At 46.7% G+C, this 21,915-nt stretch overlaps 1 long non-coding RNA gene across 1 annotated transcript in view; it reads right to left on the bottom strand.

Moving 5' to 3' along the window:
- Positions 1-1,009: 1,009 nt before the first annotated feature.
- LOC145526160 (uncharacterized) overlaps positions 1,010-21,915 on the bottom strand; it is a 25,074-nt gene continuing 4,168 nt past the window's right edge. Inside the window, exons 2-3 of the long non-coding RNA XR_014068724.1 lie at positions 5,669-5,769; positions 1,010-1,411 (exon numbers count right to left, since the gene is read on the bottom strand). This is a non-coding gene — a long non-coding RNA (uncharacterized LOC145526160). The remainder of the gene's footprint in view (positions 1,412-5,668; positions 5,770-21,915) is intronic.

The following is a 21,915-nucleotide window of genomic DNA, read 5'->3' as shown; positions in this document are numbered from 1 at the left end:
CAGACACGACTGACGCGACTTAGCAGCAGCAGCAGCAGCAGGGAAGCATATCTTCCCTAGCTCAGGAAAATAGCAAAAAAGGATGTCTCAGCTTGGGTTCTGGGTAGAAAATGAAATTCTCCTGTTTAGAATTTCTAAACATAAGTATGTGTTTCCTGTTTGGGGCCTGAGTTTACTCTACCTTCATGATTATTTAAATAGGGTCCAGCAACAAGACAAGAGAAAAACATTAAAAAAAACAAACAAAACTTTTCATAGTGAGTGATACTGTTGAGGTTCCTAAAAGAAGCAATCACAAAGTAACTCTGCAATATCATGCTCTCAACCCAGATCACATGGGATCCCAAAGGATAAAGCCCCACTGGACATGAGCTTGCAACCCAGAATCACAGAAAAGAAAGAAAGGAGAAAGGAAGAGAGAGAGAGGGAGAGGGAAGGGAGGGAGAAAAGAGAAAGAGAAAGAAAGAAAGGTAAAAAGAAAGGAAGGGGAAATAAGCCATCATAATGAAAGACTCAGCGGACTTAACCTCAAAATTAGACTCTCAAGCTTCTGAGATGTTATATGAAGACTAAAGATATTATACAATAGATATGATTAAAATGTCTAGATGCATGTAAGGCATTGAAAGTATAAGAAAATAATTAAAAAAATAAAAAAATAAAAAAATAAAAATAAAAAAATAACAACAAAAAAAGAAAAGAATAAAATACTATGAATAGATGTAAAAGAACCAAATAGAATTTCTAGAAATGAAAAAATAACTGAAATATACAATTCAATAAATAGGCTAAACACCAGATTCAATACAAATGAAGAGAAAAATAGTGAATTGGGAAATTGATCTAAGAATATTACCCAGAGGAAGAAGAAGAAATAGAAATTTTCTATGAAAAAGAGGTTAAGTGATGCAAAGAATAAGATGAGAAGGTCCACCATTTGTCTAACAGGAATTTCAGAAGAGAATGGCCAAGGCATTATTGAGAGATAACAACTGATAATTTTTCAGAGTTAATGAAACATACCCCTCTTCAGGTTTAATAAGAATAGTAACACTTACTTCTAAACTATGGTATCTGTGTTTTATCCATCTTTGCTGCTGCTGCTGCTAAGCTGCTTCAGTCGTGTCCAACTCTGTGCGACCCCATAGATGGCAGCTCACCAGGCTCCGCTGTCCCTGGGATTCTCCAGGCAAGAATACTGGAGTGGGTTGTCATTTCCTTCTCCAGTGCATGAAAGGGAAAAGTGAAAGTGAAGTCGCTCAGTCGTGTCAGACTCCTAGCGACTCCATGGACTGTAGCCTACCAGGCTCCTCCATCCATGGGATTTTCCAGGCAAGAGTACTGGAGTGGGGTGCCATTGCCTTCTCCGATCTATCTTTGCAAATGTGCTTAAATCTTTTTTTTTTCTTTTCTGGAACGAGATCAAATAGAAACAGGAATTTTAATTAATTAATTTTAAAATAAATTAAATGAAGATATGAACGTAAAGTTTCACAGAGGAAGGACATCTGAATCAGGCTGGGCTGGGATATGTATCAGTTAGTACCGTTTCACTTGTAAATGGCATAAAAATCCATTTAAAACTGTCTTAAGGGATGTCCCTGGTAGTCCAATAGTTAAGAATCTGCCTTGCAATGCAGGGGATGAGAGTTCGGTCCCTGGTGGGCGAACTAAGATCCCACATGCTGTGGAGCAACTAAGCCCATGCACCACAACTACCAAGCCAGAGCACCACAACTGGAGAGTCCAGTCTGTCCCCTGCAATGGAAGATCCCACAGTGCAACGCAGATCCTGCATGCCGCAACCAAGCCCCAGTGCAGCTAAATAATTTTTTTTTAAATTGTCTTAAGAAACCATGGGCGTGGACTGTAGCCCACAAGATTCTTCTGTCCATGGGATTCTCCAGGCAAGAATACTGCAATGGGTTGCCATTTCTTTCTCCACTTATTCACTTTACATGGTGACAAATATTTCCTTATCTCCATGTAGTTTTTTAAATCATATTTCAATGGCTGTGTACCATTTTAATGTAAAAAGTTTTGATTTTAACTATGACATTATCACTTTAAGATTAGATGTAATGGTAATGTTTTTGTGTACCTCATACATTTGAACTTATACAATATAAGCCACTAAAAACATTTTTTCAGTTAGTTATTATTTTAATGATTTAAGCTCTTGAAAACATTGGAATCCTAAGGGTTAACTAACTTAATTCAACTTGAAAAATGTGAAAATGTACCTGGAAGATACAAATTACCTTCACAATAAACACCGAATGATTTTAATTTATTTAACATAAAATTTAAATACATTACATGTTTGTGTAGGGTATTTATATTATCTTTGAATAAGACAAGGAAAAGATAGTAGCTTTGGTAAAATTAGAATACAGTGAATTTGGAATATTAAGAATGGAGCCCTCTCTGTGACATTGTTATTGTAATATGCTATAACAGTAACATCTAAAACACAATTTGGTTTTTAATGAAAAAAAAAAAAAAGAAAGAAACCATGGGCGGGTCTTCCCTGGTGGTCCAGTGGTTAGGAATCCACCTTGCAATGCAGGGGACACCGGTTGGATCCCTGGCCTGAGAAGATCCCACATGCCGAGGAGCAGCTATTAACAAGCCTGTGTTCTAGAGCCCACAAGCTGCAACTACTGAGCCCTTGTGCCCTGGAGCCTGTGCTCTGCAACAAGAGAAGCCACTGCAGTGAGAAGCCTTCACACCACAAGTAGAGAGTAGCCCCTACTCTCCACAACTAGAGAAAGCCCAAGCACAGCAACAAAGACCCAATGTAGTCAAAAGGAAATAAATAAACAAAATAATTAAAAATATTTATTGAAAGAAACCAGAGGCAATGATCGCTAACATTACCGAAAATATAATGAGTGGGGTTGCCTTTAGGTATGGCATGATGCAGGTTTCAACCATGCATTCAAGTTTTGCTTTTCCCAGAACCTCAGTTCTGCTCTTCTGCATGCTGGCTTCATTCTCAGGCTCTGTGCCTGAGGACAGAGTCTCCCCCCATATGAGAATAGAGTCTTCCTCTTTTTTGTTCACAGTTTAATCCCCAACACTTAGAATAGTATTTAGTATATAGATACTCCAAAAATATTTGTAGGAGTAAGAGGAGGAGAAGGCAGAAGCAGTAATATCAGCATAATTTCTGGCAGGAAAAAGAAAAAGGAGACTCTACCAGATATGTTTTAGAGAGACTGCAGACCAATGGAGACAAACAGATGATTTTAAATCACCTGACCGATTACCTACACAGGAAAACAATTCACAGCAGCCTTCTCAACAGCAGAACAGAGGACGGAAGTCAAAAGCATGCTACATTCAAAGCGCTGACAAAAACTAACTCACCCTAGAGTTCAAACTCCCCTAAAATACCACTCAAGAGGGCTCCAGTTAGCTCTTGCTGCATAGCAAACCTCTCCATAATATAGTGGCTTAAGGCAACCATCCCTGTGTATTCGCTCACAGTTCTGTAATTTGGCAGAGTGGGGACAGCTCATTTTACATTCTGTGTGGTGTTGGCTAGGGTGGCCCATCAGAGACCAGAAGAAACAAGGCGGCTTCACTCACACACATGGCCCTCAGCAGAAGGGATGGGAATGACGGTGACTCTCTGGCCCCTTGTCATCTTTCATCCTCCAGGCCCCCTCTCTCTCTTCAGGGGGGCAATTGGGCTTAGCTTCATGGTGGTTGAACCCCAATTGGGTAAAAGTGGAATCAGTCCATCTTCTTATGACCTAAGGCTGGACCTGGCATGGTGTCACTTCCACATTCTACTAATCAAAGCAAGTCACAAGGCCAGCCCCTGTGTAAGGGCAGGGGAAAGAAACTCCATCTCCTTGGGAGGAGTGACATGGGCATCACAGGGATGGACAGAACTGTTGGTGGCCACCTTTGCTGACAATCCAACACAAGGAGTGAAAGTGAAATAAGGACCTTTTCAGATGAAGACTGAAAAGACTTCACTATAACATCACTGGGTTAGGGCTGCCAACACATTTATTTTAAGAGAAAGGAAATGGAACTCAGAAGGTGTGAGATGTAAAAAAGCAGTGAAGAGCAACAACAAGGACCTACTGCATAGCACAGGGAACTATACTCAATGTCTTGTAATAACCTGTAATGGAAAAGGATCTGAAAAAGAAAAAAATAATATATATTATATGTCACTGAATCACTTTGGGATACACTTGAAACTAACACATTATAAATTAACTACACTTAAATTTTTTAAAAAAGCAATGAAGAGCAAATACACTCTTGTAAACATGTGGGTAAATGGATATAAGCACCAACTGCGGAAAACTGCAACTGTGATGGCAGTGAGTTGGAGGTGTGAAAACTAAGGCAGACCCACAATGCTGGATGGTACTATGGAAGGTGGAGGAAGTGATCAAAGTATTCCAAGGGCCGTTCCCCCATCAGGGGACAGTCATGTTCCTAATTAACTAGAATCAGTGTACATGTGAAAAGAAGGGGAGAGAAGCCCTAAAGAGTAGGAATGAAACCTACAATTTCCAAGAAAATGAATGAAAGAAGCAAGGAATAAAAGTAGAAAAAATAACAAAAGAGGGTCTGATTTCCCTGATGGTCCAGTGGTTAAGAATCCACCTGCCAATGCAGGGAGCACAGGTTCTGTCCCTGGTTGGTGAACTAAGGTCCTGCCTACCAAGTGGTGCAGCCAAAAAGTAAAACAAATAAAAAAATAAAAGAGGCTCACTAAATTCGATCGATATAGGAAACAAGAGAAAAATGAAAAGGAAAAAACCATGAGAAAATTGAGGAGCACAAAATTAGATGGTAAAAATAAGTCCAAGTAATGACAATACTTAAACTTGTAAGTTGAAAGACACAGATTCTCAGATTAGACCTATGTATTAATATGGCTGAAACTCAGAAACATACAAGCACCAAAGAAAAAAGAAAAAAAAAAGCAATGAATTGCCAAATGACACAGTACAATACCCTCCATACACAGTACATAAGATTTTAAAACATGCCAAGCAGTACGGCAGTTCCTCAAACAATTAAACACAGAATTACTATATGATCCAACAATTCCATTTTTGTGTACATCCCCAAAAGAACTGAAAGCAAGTACTTGAACAGATATTTATATACCTGTGTTTAATTGCATTATTCACAATGGCCAAAAGGTAGAAACAACCCAAATGTCCATCAATTAATGAATAAACAAAACTTGACTGACATGCAATGGAATATTACTCAGCTTTTAAAAGGAAAGAAATTCTGACACATGCTACAACAGACAGGAACCTTGAAGATGCTACGCTAGGTAAGATAAATCAGACACAAAAGGAAAAATATTATATGATTCTATTCATACCAAGAACCATAAATTCGTTGTGATAGAAAGTAAAATGATGGTTTCCAGAAGTTGTGGGGGAGGAGGGAATAGGAACCTTATTGACTAATGGACACAGAGTTTCAGTTTTGGAACATTAAGAATTTCTAGAGCTGGACAGTGGTGATGTTACACAACAATGGGAATGTATTTAGTGCCACTGAACCGTGCAATCAACAATGGTGAAAAATGTTCAATGGGAAATTTTATTTTATGTGTTTTACCACAATGAAAAATAACATGCAAAGCTAATGCTACACGTAATTTGTCAATACATACAGCAACAGTATGAAGGCGTGCATGAGAATAGGAAACTGCAAATTCAGAAGAGCAGCGACGCCTGGGAGGGTCAGGAATGCAAGCAGGGACCTGTTTCAGCTCTAAAAACAAAGAAGAAAACAGGGCAAAGTCAGGCGGTAGGCATTCGCGTGTTTCTTGCCATTACACTCTCAACTTTTCAATACTCTGAGTTTCTCGTAAGCTGAAGTACAGGGTACCAGATATGCCTGCTAAGGAGGAGTCGTGACTCAGCCCTGTCTGCCCCACACAGACCCCATCGCCTCTTTGGAGACTCAGACTTAGGAATAAGCTCCTCCTTCCTCGTGTCCAGAGCAGCCTCCACTGATTTGCCACGTGTGGAGCAGAGCCTGGAACTTTTTTTTTAATTGATGTGTAATTGATTTACAACGTTGTGCCAATCTCTACTGTACAGCAAATGACTCCTAGACATAGACATAGATACATTCTTTTATATTCTTTTCTACTATGGTCTATCCCAGGAGATTGGATATAGTTCCCTGTGCTATACAGTAGGACCTTGTTGTTTACTCATTCTAAGTGTAATAGTTTGCATCTACCAACCTTAAATTCCTGGTGCATCCCTCTCCCTACCCCTCGCCCCCTTGGCAACCACACGTCTGATCTCTACGTCTGTGAGTCTTGTTTTGCAGACAGGTTCATTTGTGGTATATTTTAGAATCCACATATAAGTGATATCACACAGTATTTGGCTTTCTCTTTCTGACTTACTTCACTTACTGTAATAATCTCTAGGTCCATCCATGTTGCTGCAAATGGCATTATTTTGTTCTTTTTTCATGGCTGGGTGGTATTCCATATCTTGGCTATTGTGAATAGTGCTGCTATGAACTTAGGATGCATGCATCTTTTTGAATTATAGCTTTGTCCAGGTATATGCCCAGGAGTGGGATTGCTGAGTCATACGGTGATTCTATTTTTGATTTTCTGAGGAATCTCCATACTGTTCTCCATAGTGGCTGCACCAAATTACATTCCCACTAAAGCTGTAGGAGGGTTCCCTTTCTCCAACACTCTCCCCAACATTTGTTACTCATAGACTTTTTTGATGATGGCCATTCTGACCAGTGTGAGATAGTTTTGATTTGCATTTCTCTAACAATTAGTGATGTTGAGCATCTTTTCCTGTGCCTAATGGCCATCCACATGTCTTCCTTTGTGGAGCCTGGAACTTTCAATGTCAGAAGATCCTTCCAGGCTCATCCTCTCCAGGCTGCCCAAACCACATCCTTCTTGCAGGAATCCCCAGGAGTGGAGGGGCAGAGAGACGGCCTGAGGAATGCAGCTATTAATAAGCCATGAGCCTGGACTGTGAGTGCCACAGGAGGCCTTCTGTGGGGCATCCCGAAGCCTTCCAGTCCAGGGTCTCCATGGCCCCATGCTGGGCTGCAGGCCGCTGTGGGTGGCTGGCTCTGAGCAGCCTCCCTTGCCACCCTTCACTCTACCCAGACTGCGAGGCCACCAGAACGGCCCTCTTCTGTTGCCTGGACATCGGTCTTTGCTTGTCCAACGGCCAGTTATCCTTGGCACGATGCTCACTCAAATGGGCACCTGCTGGCCTACCGCCCACTGCAGGTTTGTGTCGTACAAAGCTCAGGACAGAAGGTCTGGAAGGACAGGCTCATGGGGAGTGGCTGACAAGGAGGTCTTCCGGGGGAGGGTGGGGGCTGAGGGAATCTTAACCTCACCTTCCCTCCAGACCTTGGGGACACTCATCTGCATGGCGTGAAGCCCGCACGGGGCCCCCAAGAGAACAGTCCTGCTCCCGCCCCTCCGCTGCTGGGAGGGACTCAACGAGGGCATCTCCACTCACAAACGCACCAGACGCTGCCCTTGACTGACTCTCTGTGTACCTGAAAACACACCACGTCTAATTCTTACAACACGCCAGCAGGAGAGGTAATAGCGCCACTTCACAAATGAGGAAACTGAGGTTCAGGATGGTCACCTGACTTGCCTGTACAGGGGAGACCGTGTGTGACTGAGACCCCCACTCAGGGGCAGACTTGGCTCCGTGGTCCTGGGGGCGGGAGTGGGGCCTCAGGTCACGGGCCCTACATGGACCAGCAGCCCTGATTGAGGAAGACGTGTGGGCGGTGACAGACGGTGGCAGGAGTCTCAGGGCCGTGCCGGCTGGCGTGTTAGAGGCAAGCTTGTTCCTTGCTTGCCCTTTCATTTGTTTTTTTAACTACTTCTCACCACAATAGAAACTGCTGATCTGCAGGTGTGCAGCTATTCTAAGAGAATGAACTGGCTGTTGCTTGATTCCATGGAGGCTCAGGTCCTGCCCACTCACCCTGCCCCTCCCAGGAGATGCCCCTCGCTGGCTCTTCAGGCCACTGCTGGACCGTCCAGCCCGCAGCCATCGCCGACCCTCCCCCTCCTGTCCAAATGGGCCAAATCCAGCTAGCTGAGGGCCTCTGAAATTTTCAAATGATTTTATTGTGAATTAAGATGCAATGCGGGAACGTCCACAAAACACAAACGATGGTGAACAGATCACATAAACCAAACACCTTGTCGTGGGTCATGAAATAGAACATCGCCAGCACCCCCAGAGCTGCAAGTGCCGCTTTCCATCTGTAGCCACTCACCACCCTGGCTTCACTGCCCGTGGGGAGGCCAGGAGCTGTTGGCACGAGTGATGATGAGGACTCAGGGGGTCTGGGGTTCGGTTCCAAGACTATGAGGACATTGTGCTAGGATTGATCCTATTTGGACTGATCTGCCCCTCCACACAGAGCTGGGCTGAGGTTAGACCAGGCAGGCAGGGGCACTGCCATCCTGCTGGGACAGGAGGACACTGTGCTAGGAACTAAGGAGAAAGTACTGACCGGAAGGCCTCAGAAGAAGGGCCTGCCAGAGCTGGAGTCAGCCAAAAGGGACAGAAATCTGAACACCAGCAGCTTAAACAACTAAGGGGTTTGTTTTTCTCATCTGAGGGGAGCTCAGGGCTGTGAAGGCTTCCCAGGTGGCTCAGATGGTAAAGAATCTGCCCACTGTGCAGGAGACCCTGGTTCGATTCCTGGGTGGGGAAGGTCCCCTAGAGTAGGAAATGGCAACACACTCCACTATTCTTGTCTGAAGAATTGCATGGACAGAGGAGCCTGGCGGGCTACAGCCCGTGGGGTCGCAAAGAGTTGGACACAATTGAGTGACTAAAACACATACATAGGGCTGTGTGACTCACGGCACCATCCAGGGGGCAGGTTTTCCATCTTTCTGCTCTGCCATCTTATGCCTCTGGTTTTCAGCCCTGGGTTCATTGCCTTGTGGTTGCAAGGTGGCTTCTGCAGATCCAAGCACTTCAGTGTGCTCAAGGCAGGAAGAAGGAGGAAGGGCAGAGGGCCCAAAGCAAAGCTGGCCGTCTCTCTCCTCTGAAGGAGCTTTCCCAGGAGCCTCTTCCAGTGGTTTTCACTTAACGTGTGTCAGAACTGGGTCCCCAGTCACCCCTCACTGCAGGGGAGCCTGGGAAATCAACCTCTTAAAAAAGGCCAATCACATCACTACCCTGAGGACAGAAGGAAACCAGTATTTCTTCCTCAAAGAAATACTCTGGGACCAAGGCAAGGAGACCTCTCCTCCTCCTCCTCCCATTCACCTCCACCCCTGCCAGCTGCCTTCCAAGAATGGGGGGGCAAGCAGCACTTTTACTGAGTGAGGTTGCAAGTTTGGGCCAGAGTTGTCTTACTGAGGGGGCCGAGAGAAACCTGGGCTGCCTCTCGGGGTCCTCCTCTCAATCCTTCCCCCACACAGCCTGCCACTTCACTGCAAAACCAAAGCTGAATAAATATTTTAAAGTATTATCTTTCCCACCAGTGACGCATCTGTTTGTAAATGTGCTAAGAAAGACTAGACAGACAAGTTAAATGGTGAGACCTGGCTGAGAACATCTAAGAAGGTCAAGGCACAGAGGACAATGAGGATCTGCATCCCTGTGGGCTGAGAGCTGAACCAGATCCAGAAAAAGAATGAACAGAGCATCATGTTTATCAACCATCCAAAGTTACTCTGTAGATTTTTTCCAAGCATGACAATATTACTTTTCCTTTTTGATTTGCAAGAGACCTTTACATATTAAGGATCTCAATCCTTACATATTAAGAGTATCTCGCTATAAAGGGCTTCCCAGGTGGTGCAGTGGTAAAGAATACACCTGCCAGTGCAAGAGACACAAGAGATGTGGGTTTGATCTCTGAGTCGGGAAGATCTCCTGGAGTAGGAAATGGTGACCTACTCCAGTATTCTTGCCAGGAAAATTCCATGGACAGAGGAACCTGGTGGGCTATGGTCCAAGGGGTCGCAGAGTCAGACACAAGTGTGTACACACACACATTACATTACACAGTAAAGGGCAATGCATGACTTGGGGTCAGCATCCAGGCTGACTCATTCAACAGTGGGGCTCTGGACACCATGGGGAAAAGGTAGTCCTATAGTGGTCTCAGGTCTCCTTCTTCCTACTCCTCACTTACACACAGGTTTGCACTTCTACAGGTACAGTCAGAATTTGGGACATCGAGACACTTAAAAATTGGAATATTTCACGTAAAATATGGATCTCCACCTTAAGTTGAGAAATTGGAAGAGGTAGCAAACAAGGAGCCCACATTCCCCTACACTAGCCAGCAGAAGAGACCCCAGACTGTGTTTTCTGGGGACTTCCCTGATGGTCCAGTGGTTAAGAATTCACCCTGCAATGCAGGGGACACAGGTTCAATTCCTGGTTGGGGAACTAAGATCCCAGTTGCCACAGAGCAACTAAGCCAGCACACTGCAACTACTGAGCCCTTGTGCCGCAACTAGAGATTCTGTGTGCTACAGTGAAAGACCCTGCATGATGCAAAGATCTGCGTGCCACCACTAACACCATCACAGCCAAAGCAATTAATTAATTAATTAATCAAATTTTTAAAAAGGAATGTGCTTTCTGGTCACCAAGCATCTTCCCCCTTGCATGGTTAGAATTCCTTACTCTCAACTACATCCCATAATTGTGTCCTAGAATTTTGAGTTTGCAACCCCTTGTGGCTAGCAAAGCCTTCAGGTGATACACAGATGACCTAGAATGGCAGAGTGAGCCGCTCAGGAGCCCACAGCCTTGTATCGCTTCAATCAGGGGCTCCTGGGGCCCAATTCTGGTTGACATCCTCTCTCATGGAGATTTACAAACATTGCTAATACCCTTAATTACAGAGCCTGGGTGGGAGAAAGGGTGTGTGACTTGAGTGGATCACCTGGGAGCCTGTGAATTTTGCTAATACTGGGCAGTGGCCCTGCGACAGCCAGTCCTCTGGGTGTTGTGGGAGTCCCTGCTCTCACAGGGAGAGGAAGCCGCCACAGTGGTTGAGGTGAGAACAAGAGGTTGGGCATCCTGGGTGGACAAAGGCAGCCACAGACAGCTGCCACAGGCTGGTGCCAGGCCCTGATGCACCCTCCACACCCTTTCTGCAAAAATCGCTGTCATGTGCAAAAATGCAGAAACGTGCAAAGTCTGAGGGTGCTCAGGAGTCCCCCCACCGCCTGTGTGCAGTCTCAGCCCCAGCCCCAACCATGTACATCTTTGGCAGCTGAGGATTTTAAAAAAGACGTGTTTTGATCTACAGGTGGCTGTGGTTTGAGCAGGGGGAGGGGAGGGGACTTGAGGCTCCCTTGTCTCGCTCCAGGCCTGGCTCTGGGAGGAGGGGCAGTACTGTATTGCACAGGCTGGTGGCTGAGCTACAAAGAAGCTAGTGCCAGGGTGTTCTGCCCTCCTCCTCTCCTCCTACCAGACTGCAGTCCTTGCCCTCAGTCTCAGTGGTGTCCTATCTGCTTCCTTTGTCCTCTGGGGCCCCTCCTGCCCCAGGTATGGCTCAGAGCAGGGCCTGGCCCAGGATACATGAGCATCCGGGTCGATGTGATCCAGCCCCTAGAACACAGATCAACACCCTTTTCCTGGGAACTCAGGAGCCCACGCACGCAGTAACATGATCTGAGAGGAGGAGCTAGTCACTGGCGCTCCTGGAGCTGGGAGGGGCCTGGCACTGGGGCTCTAGGCTCTCCATGCCCAAGCAGGAGGCTGGCTTAGCCGTCCCGGGGCCCCTCAGCCCTGGACCACCCAGGATTGTCAGCTCACTGTCTGAGAGGTGCGACTCAGTCCCCCACCCTCCTGCCCAGGGAAGCCCTGACACTCGAACCAGAGGGAACACACAACAGATTGAGAGGCTGGCGGGTAGGTCCTCACCTGGGGCCTCCATAAGGGACTTCATAGCGATTCAGGATGTAGCTATTTCCCCCGGAGCTCACAGAGATGCTCCTGTTCTTAGTCCAAAAGTCCAGCTCTAGGGACTTCCCTGGTCAGTGGACCCATGCAGGGGTCCCAGTGCAGGGGGCCCAGGTTCGACCCCTGGTCAGGGATCTAGATCCCACATGCCACAAATAAGAGTTCCCATGCCCCCACAAAAGATTTCACATGCCACATCTAAGACCCAGCACAGCCAAAAATAAATAAATAAAAAGTCCAGCTCCAAGGCCAAGGTGTCAGTGTGGTCACTGGGGTGGAGCCAGGCACCATCTCAGCCCAGATGCCCCGCCCCAGCCCCACCCTGGGAGGTCTCAGGAAGGGGGGTGCGGGGCAGCTCGGGGAGGGGTGCCCACTGTAGGAAGTCAGTTCTGCAGCATGCCCTTCACCGTCTCGGGCACCTCAGAGAGGAGTAGATCCTCCATCACCCAAGGAGTCCCTGGGGGAGGAGAGCTCAGGCGTCACCCATTGCCACCCTCTGTCCTGCACATCCTGACCACATCAGGGTGCCCACCCCATTCACCAGGTTGACCCCTCATTCACCCCTGCAATCCCCAGCCATTTGCCAGTAGTAGAACTCCACAAAGCGCCCACCGGGCACAATCAAGGGGTGTCTTGAGTAGATCAGCGAGAACTGCTCGGGGTGACTGAGGATCTCTGGCTTCACCTGGAGTCAGGAGAGAGGACACGGGTGCCCTGGGCCCATGTGGAGCAGAGGCTGGCAGCTCTGGCAGCCTGGGCTTGGGCTCTGGCGCTGCTCAGCCGTGTGGCCTTGGTCCAGACCTGGGCCGTGGGGAGTCTGGTCTGCTGGTCCCCACCTGCTGGCCTCTAGAATCCCAGAAGGAGCAACGGTGTGCAGGAGCCTGGACCCCTCAGCCCAGCACCCCAGTGCTCACCACACAGCAGCCGGTATTAGCAGCCAGCTGGTGGGAGATTCCTCTGGCTCCCGGTGCCACCCGAATCTCTGTGGCCACCGGGAAGCCAGGCCTAGGGGCTCAGGGCCCCCCAGTTCAGGCCCAGGCGTGGATGAAACCCCAACAGCTTTCTCCAGGGAGGCGGGTGTGGATGAGCGTGCCCGGGGGAGAGCACGGCAGCGTCAGAGCAGGGCTCGCTGCTCTACATCAGGTGTTCATCCCCTCCCAGCCCTACACACGTGAGGGGGTTTAGTGCGAGAGAGGTCAGCCTGTCAGAGATTTGGAGGGGAGCAGAGGAAGGGGCTCAGGTTTTTCCCTTTAGGTGGGAGCTGGTGAGGAAGCAGCCCAAGCTGGCACATGCATGACCCTGGAGCACCGCTCTGTGCAGTGGGTGCCAGGGCCCTGGGGCCGAGCTGGAGGACAGGAGCTGTGCAGCCTTGGGCAAACGGCTGCCCTCTCTGAGCCTCAGACAAAGGGGAGAAAGTGTGTAACAGATGTGCTGAGCACAGACCTGGGCCAGAATCAGCAGGAGCAATTATGGTTCCTGAGCAGAGGCCTGGCCCGAGGAGCTTAGGTAAGAGGGACCAGCAGGGGAGTGAACAGTCACCACGAGGTGTGAGGGGCAGGACGGGGCAGCTGGGGGTGGAGGATGAGGTCGGTCTGCCTGGGGGAGGCTGGGAGGGCTTCAGGGGGGAGGTGAGGAGTTAGAAGTAGATTGCCCTCCTCCTACTTAGTTCTTTCTAGAGAATTTCTGTAGGGCCTGAGTAGGGGCTCTGGTTACTCCTTTAAACCCAGTGCCTCCAGGAGAATGACTCCCAGGCTGTGAAATACTGAAATTTACAGAAACTGAGCTAGGTCACCCTGAACGCCGTCCTGTGAGACAAGGAGAAAAGTGACTGGTTCAAATATAGCCTTTAGCGTCAAAGATTTGGAAGTTTTACGCGTTTACCACACTCCTCTGGGCCGGCTGCTTCTCTGACCCGGACGATGTGGATAAAGCTCTGAAATACCTGGAGGTGAGAAGGCAGCATGGTGGGCTGCTACACCGGGGCAGGACCACCTGCTTGCTCCCTGACCCTGACCTGTGACCTCTGGCAAGTGGCAGCCACACACCCCGACTCCACCCAGTGTATTAGCCTGCAGGTCCCACTTCGGCCACAAGGGGGCGGCTGTGGGCCAAGAAGAGAAGGCCCAGGAGGGGGTCACCTGGCTTTAGGCGGGCCCAGCCTCTGGCAATGGTACCCCACTCCAGTACTCCTGCCTGGAAAATCCCATGGACGGAGGAGCCTGGTAGGCTGCAGTCCATGGGGTCGCGAAGAGTCGGACATGACTGAGCGAATTCCCTTTCACTTTTCACTTTCATGCATTGGAGAAAGAAATGGCAACCCACTCCAGTGTTCTTGCCTGGAGAATCCCAGGGATGGGGGAGCCTGGTGGGCTGTCATCTATGGGGTCGCACAGAGTCGGACACGACTGAAGCGACTTAGCGGCGGCGGCAGCAGCAGCAGCCTCTTGGCTCCCTGTCCAGCCCCCACCCACAGTCACCATAATGTCTGGAACCTTCTAGGACAGCCGGATCCTCACCTACCAGTATGGAATCCCGACCTCTCTCCAGAAGACAGGCCAGCAATGGGACTCCCCAGTGCCTGGGCCCCACCTGCAGGACCTGGTCATCAGAGAGGTAGGGAGGCAGGGAAGGGGCCTACCCCACCTCAGCCCCACGAGGGTAGAGGCTCGGCCTGCCTGGTACTGGGAAGGCGAGAACAAAGGATGCAGCGGCCTTTCTCTAGCTTCCCTGCTCTCTCAGCCTCTCGGCAAACAGTTACACCTGCCCCCACCTGTCAGGGGAACCAACCCTCTGCTCTCTTTAAGCCAACCTAGATTAAGAGCAGCTTGGCTTCTGGTTCCAGGAAGGAGGTCTTAGCACCTGGGCCTCTTTCCCTCATTGGAAGAATAAGGTTCAGGCCTCTGCTTCCCCTGGGATGGGGGCTCTGGAGATTCAGGGTCCTGCCTGGGAAATGAGATCCCACAAGCTACCTGCCCCAGCCAAAAAAAAAAAAAAAAATAGAAGACATACAGATGGCCAAGTGGCACATGAAAAGATGTTCAACATCACTGATTATTAGAGAAATGCAAATCAAAACTACAGTGAGATATTACCTCACACCAGCCAGAATGGCCATCATCAAAACCCCTAACAAACCATAAATGCTGGAGCAGGTGTATGGAGGTTCCTTAAGAAGTTAAAAATACAGCTACCATATCACCCTGCAATCCCACTGCTGGGCATATATCCGGAGAAAAACATGGTTCAAAAGGATACATGCTCCCCAGTGTTCCTTGCAGTGCTGTTTACAGTAGCTAAGACATATAAGCAACCTAAATATCCACCCACAGATGCATGGATAAAGAAGACGTTGTACATGCATACAATGCAATATTACTTAACAATAAAAAGGGATGAAATTGGGTCATTTGTCATGATGTGGGTGAACACTGAGTCTGTCATACAGAGTAAAGTAAGTCAAAGAGAAAAACAAATATCATATAGTAATACATATATATGGAATCTAGAAAAGTGGCACTAATGAACCTATTGGCAAGGCAGGTATAGAGATGCAGACATAGAGAACGATCTTGTGGACACAGGGAGGGAAGGAGAAGATGAGACAAATCGAGAGAGTAGCATTGATATATGTACAGTACCATGTGTAAAATAGATAGCTGGAGGGAAGCTGCTGTATAGCACAGGAAGTTCAGCTCTGTGATGACCTAAAGGGGTGAGATTTGGAGGGGTGACATGAGAGGGAGGCTCTAGAGAGAGTAGGTATATGTAAGCTGAAACACAACATTGTAAAGCAATTATACTCCAGTTTTTAATAAATAGATAAAATAGATAACCAACAAGCACCTGCTGTATATCATGGGGAACTCTGCTAAGTACTCTGTAATAACCTAAATGGGAAAAGAACTTGAAAAAAGAATAGATACATTGTTAATCAACTATACTCCAATATAAAATAAAAATTAAACAAAAAACAGAAAAAGACTAAAAAAAAAAAAAAAAAAAGCCATGTATGAGAAGTTGAACTGGCCCTGAGCCCAGTCTCCCAGGGTCCTTCCATCCAGGGTGAGATGGGGGAATTTATTGTTAGATTTCGTAAAGCCCGTGCCCAGCACATCCAGGGGCAGTGGCGGCACCTGGTGGTCATTCTTGGGCACTGCAGGGCTCAGTCACTGGCCAGAGCAGCCTCTCCCTGTAAGGGGCTCCCAATTCTTGCTTCCCTTAGAGGTCTGGTGTTGGGGGGCTGGGGCAGGGCTTGACCTTAAAGCTCATCCTCTTGTCCTCAATATGACATCAGCAACGGTGGAGAGCCAGGTGGTGGAGGGGAGTATGAAGTTCAGGTGAGTGGGCCACATCCTCCAGGGAGCTTTGGGGCTCTGCTGTCCCCATAACTGACCATGACCTCCCCTCTCTGGGCCTGCTTCTTCCATGGAGGGTGGATCCCAGGGAGGAGTCCGACCGGTGCTCCCTGGTAACCCTGGGGCTGGGGGGGCCTGGGCCTCTAGGTGGGAATCCCACAACCCATAAGAGGACTTGGGGGCCTGCCCCAGGGGTCTTGTCCCACGGACCTTACCTTTCTCCAGGAGGGGTTTGGCTGCACCAGTAGTGTGGCCCTGATGCTCCTGGACCGCTATGGGGACCGGCTGAGCTCGGGGGCCCAGACCGCTTTCCTGGAGCCCCACTGCCTCACAGCTGCCCTCCTGCTCAGCCTCCTGCCAGAGTGATGGGCCTTCAAGTCCCCATCTGGTTGCAGCTCCTGCCAATTCAACCCCCACACGAGTCCCTACCTTCTCCTGCCCCTTGATCCTTTATCCCTGGAGAGCCCACCCCCTCCCTCTCCCTTCCCCCAGCCCAGTCCTTGGTCATAGTGGAGTGGGGGGCAGGGTAAGGACCTGGAGGTCATGGTTGGGCCCTGGGTCCCTCCTGGAACATTTAATAAGGTGGAAATGCTGCACCGTGGATCAGACCTAGTCTCCTTCCCCACGAACCCCAACCCCACGCCCCTCACAACCAGGCCTCCCACATAGTCCAAATGCTTTATTGTTTTGCTGAGATGCTTGCAAATGCTTAAAATCACCCAGCCTGGGGTCCCTGAAACGAGGGGCCACAAGAGCTAAGAAGTGGAATCAGGACAGTGTCAAACACTGCCCTCCTAAACTAGCCCTTCAAGGGAGTTCAAATTTGAATGCATTAGTCTAGATCATTTTAGGTCTTTAGAGATTTTTTAAAATAGAGCAATCAGCCAGCAGTTATTTTATCAGCTGAATGTACTCAGGGAAAGAGAGGAAGATCACTGTCATCCCAGGGTTACTAAGTGTATAATCAAAGCTGAGCCCCCTAGAAGCAACATATGCTTCACACCAAGGGAGGGAAATAGCCTTCACTAAAATAAACTAGGCAGTCACTCCACACACACACATACAGATAACAATAACAAGCCCTGGTTGGGGGAAAGGGAGACAGTTTCCCGATTTGCTATCTTATCCTAAATGTCCATTTCCCAACAACAACAACAACAAAAATTATGAGACAGGCAAAGACACAAGCATCACACATGCACACAAAGCAGAGAAGAGAAATTGCCTGTAAGAGTGAACAAATGTAGATTTAAAAGTGAAAACTTCAAAGTGACCACTATAAATATGTTCAAGGAGGTAAAATACTTAAAGAAGTAAAGTATAGGACTCCCCTGGTGGTCTAGTGGTTAAGAATCTGCTTGCAGGGGACATGGGTTGGATCCTGGACCTGGGAAGATCCCATGTGCCGTCGGGCAAATAAGCCCATGCTCCGCAACTACTGAAGCCTGTATGTTCTAGAACCAACAAGAGAAGCCACTGCAGTGAGAAACCCACACACCGCAACTGGAGAGCAGCCCCGCTCTCCACAACTAGAGAAAGCTGTGCACAGCCGTGAAGACCCAGCGCAGCCAAAAATATAATTAATTAATTTAATTTTAAAAAGATAACATCCATGTTGATGTTTGACAGAAAACAATAAAGTTCTGTAAAGCAATTATCCTTCAATTAAAAAATAAATAAATTTAAAAAAGAATAACATCCAGACTCCTTTATATGTTTTTTAAAAAGAAATACATGATAATGTTGCACCAAATAAAGGATATAGAGAAATTATTTTTTTGAAAAACCAAACAAGAGTTTCCAGTTTCTAGGCCAGCACATAAGGAACTTGGAAGTCATCACTCTGTTTTAACAACACTGAAAATTAACAACTCTCAGATTTGTCAGAGATTGAGGTAACAGGGCAAATTGATAGCCCTCAAATCAGAGAGACAGGTGGATACAGAGAATCGCAACTTACCAGAGCAAAAACTTGCAAGTCAAAACTTCTACAGGAGTAACTATTAGGTTTCTTTTACCCAGTATACCATGTCCAGGTTTCAACAAAAAATTACAAAGCATACTAAAAGAAAAGAGAAAAACCAGTTTGAAGAAACAGAGAAAGCACCAGAATCAGATTCAGATATAACAAGGATGTTGGAACTATTAGATCAGGGATTCAAAAACAACTCTGGGCTTCCCTAGTGGCTTAGCAGTAAAGAATCCACCTGCTAATGCCAGAGATGTGGGTCTGATCCCTGGGTCGGGAAGATCCCCTGGAGAAGGAAATAGCAACCCACTCCAGTACTCTTGCCTGGAAAATCCCATGGACAGAGGAACCTGGCAGGCTACAGTCCATGGGGTTGCAAAGAGTCAGACATGACTTAGCGACTAAACAACAATATGATTAATATGCTAAGGGCTCTAACGGAAGAAGTAAAGTTGCAAGAACGAGATGGGTCACGTAAGCAGAGAGATGAACATTCTTAAAAAGAATTAAAAATAAATGCTTGAAATAAAAACACTGTAACAGAAACAAAAACTGCTTCCACAAACGTGGAAATTAAATAACACACTTTTAAACAATCAAAGAATCGAAGAAGAAAATATGAGGGAAATTAGAAAATCCTTACAGATGAATAAAACAAGGACACAGCACACCAAAATTTATAGGATGAAGCAAAGGCAGTCCTTGGAGGGAAATTTATAGCTCAGTCGTGTGGGACTCTTTTTGACCCCATGGACTGCAGCCCTCCTCTGTCCATGGGATTCTCCAGGCAAGAATACTGGAGTGGATTGCCATTTCCTCCTCCAGGGGATCTTCCTGACCCAGGGATTGAACCTAGGTCTCCTGCATTGCAGGTGGATTCTTTACCAACTGAGCCACCAGGGAAGCTGCAAATGTCCACATTTAAAAAGAAAAGAGATAGGACAATTGGCAGTTGAGTGAGCAGGACGCATGGGATCCCTGGGCAGCAGGGACTCATTGCCAGACCCGCAGGCACACAGCCTGGTGTTGATCCTCTTGGTGTGCATTTCCACAGTGACCGGGACCCAGTGACATTTTTTTCCAATCTTCCAGGATGAGGTATGACTGCCAGGGAGGGGACAGGTTCCTCCCTCTCAACACACCTCCTTGCCAATAAATAAATAAAAAATTTTTTAAATAATAATTTTTAAAAAATTGGTTCTTTAAAAATAATTGACAAAATTTTTACTAGAACAAAACATTGACAAAGTAAAACAAAAGACAGAAGGCACAAATCACTAAAATCAGAAATGAAATGAGGACATTACTATAGACCTTACAAAAATAAATACTATGAATAACAAATAAGGTATGCCAACAAATAAGATAACCTAGATGAAATGGACAAATTTCTAGAAACACACAAGATACCTAAACTGACCCAAGAAACAGAACATCTGAACAGACTTATAACAAGTTGTTCAGTTCAGTTTAGTCGCTCAGTCATGTCCGACTCTTTGTGACCCCAAGGACTGCAGCATGCCAGACTTCCTTGTCCAACTCCCGGAGCTTGCTCAAACTCACGTCCATCAAATCGGTGATGCCATCCAACCATCTCATCCTCTGTCCTCCCCTTCTCCTCCTGCCTTCAATCTTTCCCAGCATCAGGGTCTTTTCCAGTGAGTCAGTTCTTCACATCAGGTAGCCAAAGTATTGGACCTTCAGCTTCAGCATCAGTCCTTCCAATGAATATTCAGGACTGATTTCCTTTAGGATTGACTGGTTTGATCTCCTTGCAGTTTAAGGGACTCTCAAGAGTGTTTTCCAATACTAAAGTTCAAAAGCATCAATTCTTCAGTGCTCAGCTTTCTTTATGGTCCAACTCTCACATCCACAGATGACTACTGGAAAAACCATAGCTTTGACTAGACATTCAAAAAACAAAGATTGTGGCATCTGGTTCCATCACTTCATGGCAAACAGATGAAACAATGGAAACAGTGAGAGATTTTATTTTAGGGGGGCTCCAAAATCACTGCAGATGGTGACTACAGCCATGAAATTAAAAGACACTTGCTCCTTGGAAGAAAAGCTATGACAGACCTAGACAGCATATTAAAAAGCAGAGACATTACTTTGCTGACAAAGGTCCGCCTAGTCAAAGCTATGGTTTTTCCAGTCATCATCTGTGGATGTGAGAGTTGGACCATAAAGAAAGCTGAGAGCTGAAGAATTGATGCTTTTAAACTGCAGTGTTGGAGAAGACCCTTGAGAGTCCCTTGGACTGCAAGGAGATCCAACCAGTCAATCCTAAAGGAAATCAGTCCTGAATATTCATTGGAAGGACTGATGCTGAAGCTCCAATACTTTGGCCACCTGATGCGAAGAGCTGACTCCTTGGAAAAGACCCTGATGCTGGGAAAGATTGAGGGCAGGAGGAGAAGGGGACGACAGAGGATGAGATGGTTATATGGCATCACTGATTCGATGGACATGAGTTTGAGCAAGCTCCAGGAGTTGGTGATGGACAAGGAAGCCTGGCGTGCTACAGTCCACGGAGTCACAAGGAGTCGGACACAACTGAGCGACTGAACTGAACTAACTAGACGGACCTTTGTCGGCAAAGTAATGTCTATGCTTTGAGATTATAACTTAAAACCATCCAACATATAAAACTCTATCTGATAGTTATTTTAGGTGTCACCTTGGCTTAGCCAAGGTACCCTGATATTAAGTCAAAGATTATTCTAGATGTTTCTGTGAATATATTTTTTAGGTGAGATTAACCTTTAAATCAGTAGACACTGAGTAAATTACCCTCCATAAGGTAATTACCCTCAATTAGTTGAAGGCTTGAATAGAAAAATGACCGACCTCCCTGGAAAAAGAGAGAATTCTACCAGCAGAGAGTCTGTGGACCTGCACTGCACTCCTTCCCTGGGTCTCCAGCCTGCCGGCCTATCTTGCAGATTTTGGACTTGCCAGCCTCCCTCATCATGTAAGCAAATTCCTTAAAATAAATTCTTTCTCTCCCCCTCTCGTATCTCCCTGTTTTCTTTTTCTTTTTTCTTTTGGTTTGTTTGTTTTTCTGGAGAACCTTAATACGTTCCAAGAACAAGGGCTTCAGTGGTGAACTCTACCATACATTTAAAGAATTAACACCTGTCTTTTCTCACACTCTTCCAAAAACAGAAGAGGAGAAAACATGTCCTAACTCCTTCTATGCGATCAGCATTACCTGACGCCTAAGCCAAATAAAGAGATCACAAGAAAATTATGATCCAATATCCTCTACGCACATGATGAAAATATCCTCAGCAAAATACTAGCAAACCAAATCCAACAGCATATTTAAAGGATTATACATCATTGCAAGTGAGATTTGCCCCAAGAACGTGAGAGTGCTTCAACATAAGAAACTTACTCAGTGTAACACCGATAGTACATTAATAGTACGTGTAACATTACTAGTTGTTTTAGTCACTAAGTGGTGTCCAACTCTTTGCAACTCCATGGACTTGCATGTAGCCCACCAGGCTCCTCTGTCCCTGGAATTTCCCAGGCAAGAAAGCTGGAATGGACTGCCATTTCCTCCTCCAGGGGATCTTCCTGACCCAGGGATCCAACCTGTGTCTCCTGCACT

Source organism: Giraffa tippelskirchi, chromosome 11 (genome assembly GCF_054371585.1).
Source record: "Giraffa tippelskirchi isolate mGirTip1 chromosome 11, T2T-mGirTip1v1.2.pri, whole genome shotgun sequence".
Lineage (NCBI taxonomy): Eukaryota > Metazoa > Chordata > Mammalia > Artiodactyla > Giraffidae > Giraffa > Giraffa tippelskirchi.
This window is presented reverse-complemented; position numbering and strand designations above follow the sequence as displayed.